Below are 6000 nucleotides of genomic sequence, written 5' to 3'. Positions count from 1 at the left end.
TTCCCATGCCAGAGACCTCTGTTTTATCCTCTTAGGAAAATAAACCTGGAGTCTTCTTCCTGAGAACTTCCAGGCGGCAGCTGGGAGAGCTTGACTTTCTGGGAAAGAACGTGAGTCCCCCGAAGGACTGGGAAATTACTGGAGGAGCCAGCCTCTGTTCAGATTTGACCACATACTTTTTTGGCGTTGTTCCTAATCTGAGGCCCAGGGCTACTCCCTTTTGAGCTAAAACGGTGTACTCGCCTCTCCGCCCAGTTTTACAGTTTAAGGAATTCTTGCAGATTAGGCTCTCGCACTCCGGAGGTGAGAAAATATTTAGTCTCGAGCGCTGGGGCTTCATTGAAACTTACTTCTTCCTAACTCTTCAGCTGGCTAGAGGCAGCAGAAATAACAAGACCAGGTTTTGTGACAACGTGATGCAGCACTGCGCCCCAGACCAGAGCTAAGCAATGTATGAAAGAGCATCTCCCAAAGAAAAGCTGGGAGAGAATCAATTCTGTTTCTCCGTTAGCACTCTCAGAAGCATAAATTTTTTAAAAATAATGATTTTTTTTAAAAAAAAAGAAAAAACTCTCTGTTTTCCTTCATACGGGGGAAGAAAAAACAAAGAAAACGAAAGCCTCAGTAACTGGTTCCACTGGGGATCGAACCCAGGACCTTCTGCGTGTAAAGCAGACGTGATAACCACTACACTATGGAACCGTGAGCTGGGAAATATCTGCATGGCCACAAATACAAAAGTTCCTGGACAAATATACTAGAAAATATCTGATTCAATGATAGGTAATTTTGTTTGAATACAGGGGACTCTGGTACTAAATGGCATTTCCAGTGCATCTCACTCACGCACAAGGTTGAAATATCCTCAAGTAGAGTCATCTGTGAACACACGAGAAAAAATTATCTAAAACCATATTCTTGATTTGTGCCCCTTTGAACACTTCTAGACTAATCTGTATTCATCCATTCATTCAAAGATTATTCTGAGCGTCTGCCACGTGCCAAGCGCTTGTCGCGGCGCTGCGGATAGAGCAGTGCAACAATAAAACCCCCTGGGTGGATGCATCTTACTTTGTAGTTCCTAGCAAATAAGTGCTAAATAAATGTATCTTTATTTCAAAGGAATTATAAACGAAATTAGCAGCAGTCTCATGATCTTCCTTTATTTGCAGCTGGGTCAGAGCTGGCCTATTGAGGACTGCTCACTAAGTTAGGCTTAGGATATTTGTGCATTACAATGGGAGGCAATAAATGTTCAATTGTAGGGGTTCAGAGCATGCCACCCCAAAATATGCCCCTCTGGTATGTTGATTATTTTGAATTAAAGGCTTCAAGTGCCTTTTTTTCAAGTAAACAGCAGATGCAAGAAGGGCACTCTTACCTTCATTTTTCTTCCCGAAGGCAGGAGATAAAATACCCATGTGAAAGGTGCCCTCTCTGTACCAGGAGGAAGGATGCCTTCTTATCACCAGAGACAGGGAGTCAAGGCTGAGACACATCTGTACAAAAAAATCTTGTTGAGCTAACCCTTATCTTCCTAGTCACTTTTCCACAATTAACTGCCCTAGCCCAAACCCCTTTGTCTTGTCACATTTTCACAATGTTTGTCCAACCTAGTATGCAAGCAGTGAGCTCTAACTGCTTCTTTGAGTCATCATTTTTCTTGTGAGGGCTCCCGTGTACACGCAAAAATAACTTAATAAAATGTGTGTGTTTTTCTCATATTAATCTGTTTTATGTCAGTTTAAGTCTTAGGCACACCCAGACACCCTAAGAGGGCAGAGAAGAAATTTTAGCCCCCCTACACCATCTGTCTCTCTCCCCTCCCTTCCTCCCTTGACACAGTATTGGTCTGTGAAGTCTCCTTCAAACTCTGGGCCCTGCTCTCCAGAGCCTTAGCGAAGAGTTGGAAGCCTTTCGAAAGGTGGTGAGAGCCACCAGGCCAAGGAGGTTGTTTGCAGGCCACATAATCCTAGTTGTTCCTTTGTGGTGTCCAAGGTTTTCTCAGTTTTTATTTTTCCTTAAAATCAAATTACAGTAGACTTAGAAACTGATGGACTTGGGGTGGTTATACCAAGTCAATGGTGAGCTAGTACCGTGACAGAAAGACTCAACTGGGCACCTATTAAACACTGCCTACTAGTATTTTTTTTCCAGGCTCTGAAGGTAAGATGCAGGATTATAGCAGAGAGAAAAATAGTAAAATAACCCAAGTACAAAACAGAAACTCAGAGTTTTTCTGAAACCAACAAGAAGGTTTTCTAGCTCTTATTGAAAAAGACAAATTAGAAGATAAGATCATGTGCCAGAAACAAGGATTGAACCTACACAGATATGCAACCTGTAAACTTTAAGTTCAAAACTTTACCTATTCACCCATTGCAGCAACATAGGATCCTTGTTCTCATATCTTTTTCTTATAAGAACCAAAATACTTGTTTACAGTTTGGGGGGCCTCGGGTTGACTTCATAGGTCCATGAAACATCAGCCCAAGCTCACAAGAACATAAACAAAAAACAAATCTGTTGATTCAATTTGTTGTCTGACGGGAAATTCATAAAGTTTAATTCAAACAATTATTTTCTTAAAATATGTTATTTACATGCTATGACTTGTGCTGGATGTTAAAGAACAACTGGGTTCTCCCTGACCTTGAGCACATATATTCTAACAAGGAAAACATATAATTTTATTAATTACATAACAATGTGAGGAGGCCAAGATAAAGGAAGTGTAGGATGCTACATAAGCACCCACACATCCTGGAGACCCTTATAAACCAAAACTTTGGGCATTAAAAGACACAATTCCAATAGATTGCCATGTAAAAAATCAATACACTTATCTAGAAACCTAGATGGATCAACATCTTAAATGTGAAAAAGAAAATCTGTATATTTTCCTTTTTAGAGAAGAAAACATTTTTTAACCTGGTAATAGAGAAAGACTCTTTAAGCACAACCTCAGAAGTAGAAATCATAAGAGGAAAAAAAAAGATAAATCCTTAACAAAATCAAAGATCTCCCATTAAATTCCTCTATTGACCAAGTCTATAGACAAGTAACATAATGGTAGACAATATTGCAAGGTCTAAAATTTACAATAGTCTAATAATTACAATATACTCCCTGTACATCAATGTGAAAAATACATCAATCTCAATAAGAACATGAGCAAATGATAAGAGAAGAGTCAATGTATGTAAGATGCAATTCAAATGGCTAACCAATGTATAAACGGATGCTCAAAATCTTTAGAAAACATAAATGCAAATTTAAAAAAACAATAATGAGATTTATCACTCTACACATATTAGATTATGAAGCAGAAAGCTGGATAATGTTAAGCATGGACGAAGATAAAGGGATATGCAGTGCTGGTGGGAGGGTCGGCTGGAAAATAAACTAGGATTAATTAGTCATTCTGCTCCCACATATATATCCCAATGAAACTCCCACACAAGTACATCACGGGGGATGGATGGGGAGGTGCCATGGGACAGTGGAGGCAACCTGTGAGTCCATCGCTGGGACAGAAGATAGGAAAAACATCATGAATATCCACCATGAGAGTTTATGTAACAGAAGAAATGACTTATGTACACAGAGGAACTTTGATGGATCTTAAGGTCATAATGTTTTTTAAAAGGTATAAAAATATATAATAGACCATTCACGTAAATTTATAATATATGTGCACAGAACAAAAATGTCAACTTTGCAAAAAATACATACGATCAAAATGATACACAATAAACCAGTTAGAAAAGTTGCCTGCGTAAAGAGAGGAAAGGCAGCAGGACATGGGGACAAAGGGAATAAATAAATCTTGAAGTTTTGTAAGAAAGGGCAGGTAGATTAGGTGCAGGCTAGACTGGCAGGGAAGAGCTGGGGGACGACCAGAAGAAGTCAGGTATGCAGAAGATTTGTCCCAAGGAGATCTCCTAAGTGATGTCTCACCTCCCCAGGGTCTTGCACTTTGTGGGTGCTCAGCGAATGCATATGCCCTCATCCTTCCCCATAAAGCACAAGGCAGTTATTTAAACATTTCAGGATGATGGTCTGATCTGTTCTTCCCCCACGCTAAGCTGTATTCAGGCCAAACATGCCACAACCCCCTCTACGTTGTCAACCTGACATGGAACCTGTCAAATGAGAGGGCATGTTACTCTGCCAAGACACTCCCGACTCCATGCCCATTAGAGACTCCCACAGCATCCTGTGGGGGTTATCACACTGTACCCTAGTCTTCTCTTTACCTCTCTGTATCCTCCACTCAGTTTTACTTAAAATCTATGAAGGCAGAAATCAAGTCAGTTTTAGCCCAGAGGATCAGTGAGCAGAAAGAAACTATGCCAGAAGCAAAATTTCCTCCTGAAGAACTCCACACTAAGCAGCAAATCTCTTGAGGCCCAAACTGTCTCTGGAAGACAGCCACTGTCTTTGGCACCTGACAGTGCCTAGTTTGGGCAAGTTCGAAGCAGGGTGGCTGCAAATCTCCTCTGGGTCAGTGTGTCCTCATCTGTGCTTGCTTTCTTGTGCCAGGTGAAATAAAATAGAAGGAAGCGTGATAGTCTTGTTTAAGTGCAGTGAATTAGCTCAGAAGCTAACACCGTGGGCTTTGTAAGCTGGCAGTAGTGAGAGTCTTACATCCCTTGTTGTTTGTTTAGAGGTTTGGGGGGCAAATTTTTAAAACTTGCTTTCTTTACCTCCCTCCAGAATACAAATTTTGTAAGGGAAGAAATTTTTTTCTATTTTGTTCACTGTTCTACCTCCAATACCTAGAAAAGTACTTGAAATACGGTAATGACAATTGTGGACAAAATAAATTAACAGAAACAAATTTAAAATGTGTTGCAATATCCAATATTTCCTCTAGAGGGCAATAGTCACCATAAAATAGGAATTTAACTCATTTCGATTTGAAATCATTTTTAAAACCTTGCATTGAAGAATGCATTTTTTAAACGTAGAAGTTTCATTTTAATATGAGTTCAGAAAGAGAGATGTGTTCTCTTTGCTACAAAGTCAAATAAATTTCTGGCAAATTGCTGCATTTCACAGAAAAATTTACAAATATGATATAATTGACCAGTGTCCTAGAGGTGGGCCCTGTGGCTTAGCTGGTCAAAGCGCCTGTCTAGTAAACAGGAGATCCTGGGTTCGAATCCCAGCGGGGCCTTCTCTGTTTGGTTTTGTATTTTCAATAGTGTAGTTGCCACTAAATATGTGGGAGATGTTTTGAGAAATTTATATAGCTGGTAAAGCCTGTACTGAATTGTTATTCCAATTGTAGTCTCTTGCCAGATAATTCATCACAATATGAGGGTTTGGGATGAAGGGGAAAATAAATAAGGTTGCTGTAGTTCCTAGAAAGTGATGAATTTACTGATGATTGGTTAAGACTAAGATAAGAACTGAGCAAAAACTATCTTGCAGTAGGAGATAGAGAGTAACTTTCAAATTGTCTTGGAAGTTCAGTCTCAGATCTCTTAGCCTGTCACAGCCAACATTTTCAGCAAAATGATGGATTTTGGTTGTCAGTGTCAGGCAAATAATTAATAAGCCATGGCATCTGGTTTGGAGTCAGACTCATTTTTACTCTCGAGAACAAGTAAGAGAGTACTGGTGAAATTTAGACTGTCACCACGTTGGCCTTGGATGCACATCCCTAAGACCTGTCTTATTTACGCATCAGTAGAACCTACTGAGTGCAAGGGGAAAAACTGGAGCTCAATGACATTTTTAGGAAATAAATCACAAATAGATTATCACTTCCTTGAATCGTAAGTGACATTGTGGTTGTGGGAGATCAGAACTGGCCACCCCAAAATGAGTCTCTTTGGCATGAGGATTATTTTAGGATGGCTACTTTTAAAAACTGCAGACCTAGGAGAAGCTCCGAAAGGTAGAATTTACCCTTTGTGAAAGAAATTTACAATTGTATGGGGAATCTCCATCTGTAAAGCTAACTCCCTCTCTGTAACAGGAAAAAGGGGG

At 39.8% G+C, this 6000-nt stretch overlaps 2 non-coding genes across 2 annotated transcripts; one reads left to right on the top strand and one right to left on the bottom strand.

The window, feature by feature from the left end:
* Nucleotides 1-629: 629 nt before the first annotated feature.
* Nucleotides 630-702, bottom strand: TRNAV-UAC (transfer RNA valine (anticodon UAC)). The gene has a single exon. It is a non-coding gene; the product is annotated as a tRNA-Val (tRNA).
* Nucleotides 703-5108: 4406 nt separating this feature from the next.
* TRNAT-AGU (transfer RNA threonine (anticodon AGU)) lies at nucleotides 5109-5182 on the top strand. Its single transcript has one exon. It is a non-coding gene; the product is annotated as a tRNA-Thr (tRNA).
* The last annotated feature ends 818 nt before the right edge of the window (nucleotides 5183-6000 follow it).

Source organism: Equus asinus, chromosome 8 (assembly GCF_041296235.1).
Source record: "Equus asinus isolate D_3611 breed Donkey chromosome 8, EquAss-T2T_v2, whole genome shotgun sequence".
Taxonomy (NCBI): domain Eukaryota; kingdom Metazoa; phylum Chordata; class Mammalia; order Perissodactyla; family Equidae; genus Equus; species Equus asinus.
The sequence above is the reverse complement of the archived record's forward strand: the minus strand, read 5'-3'. Positions and strand labels throughout refer to the sequence as shown.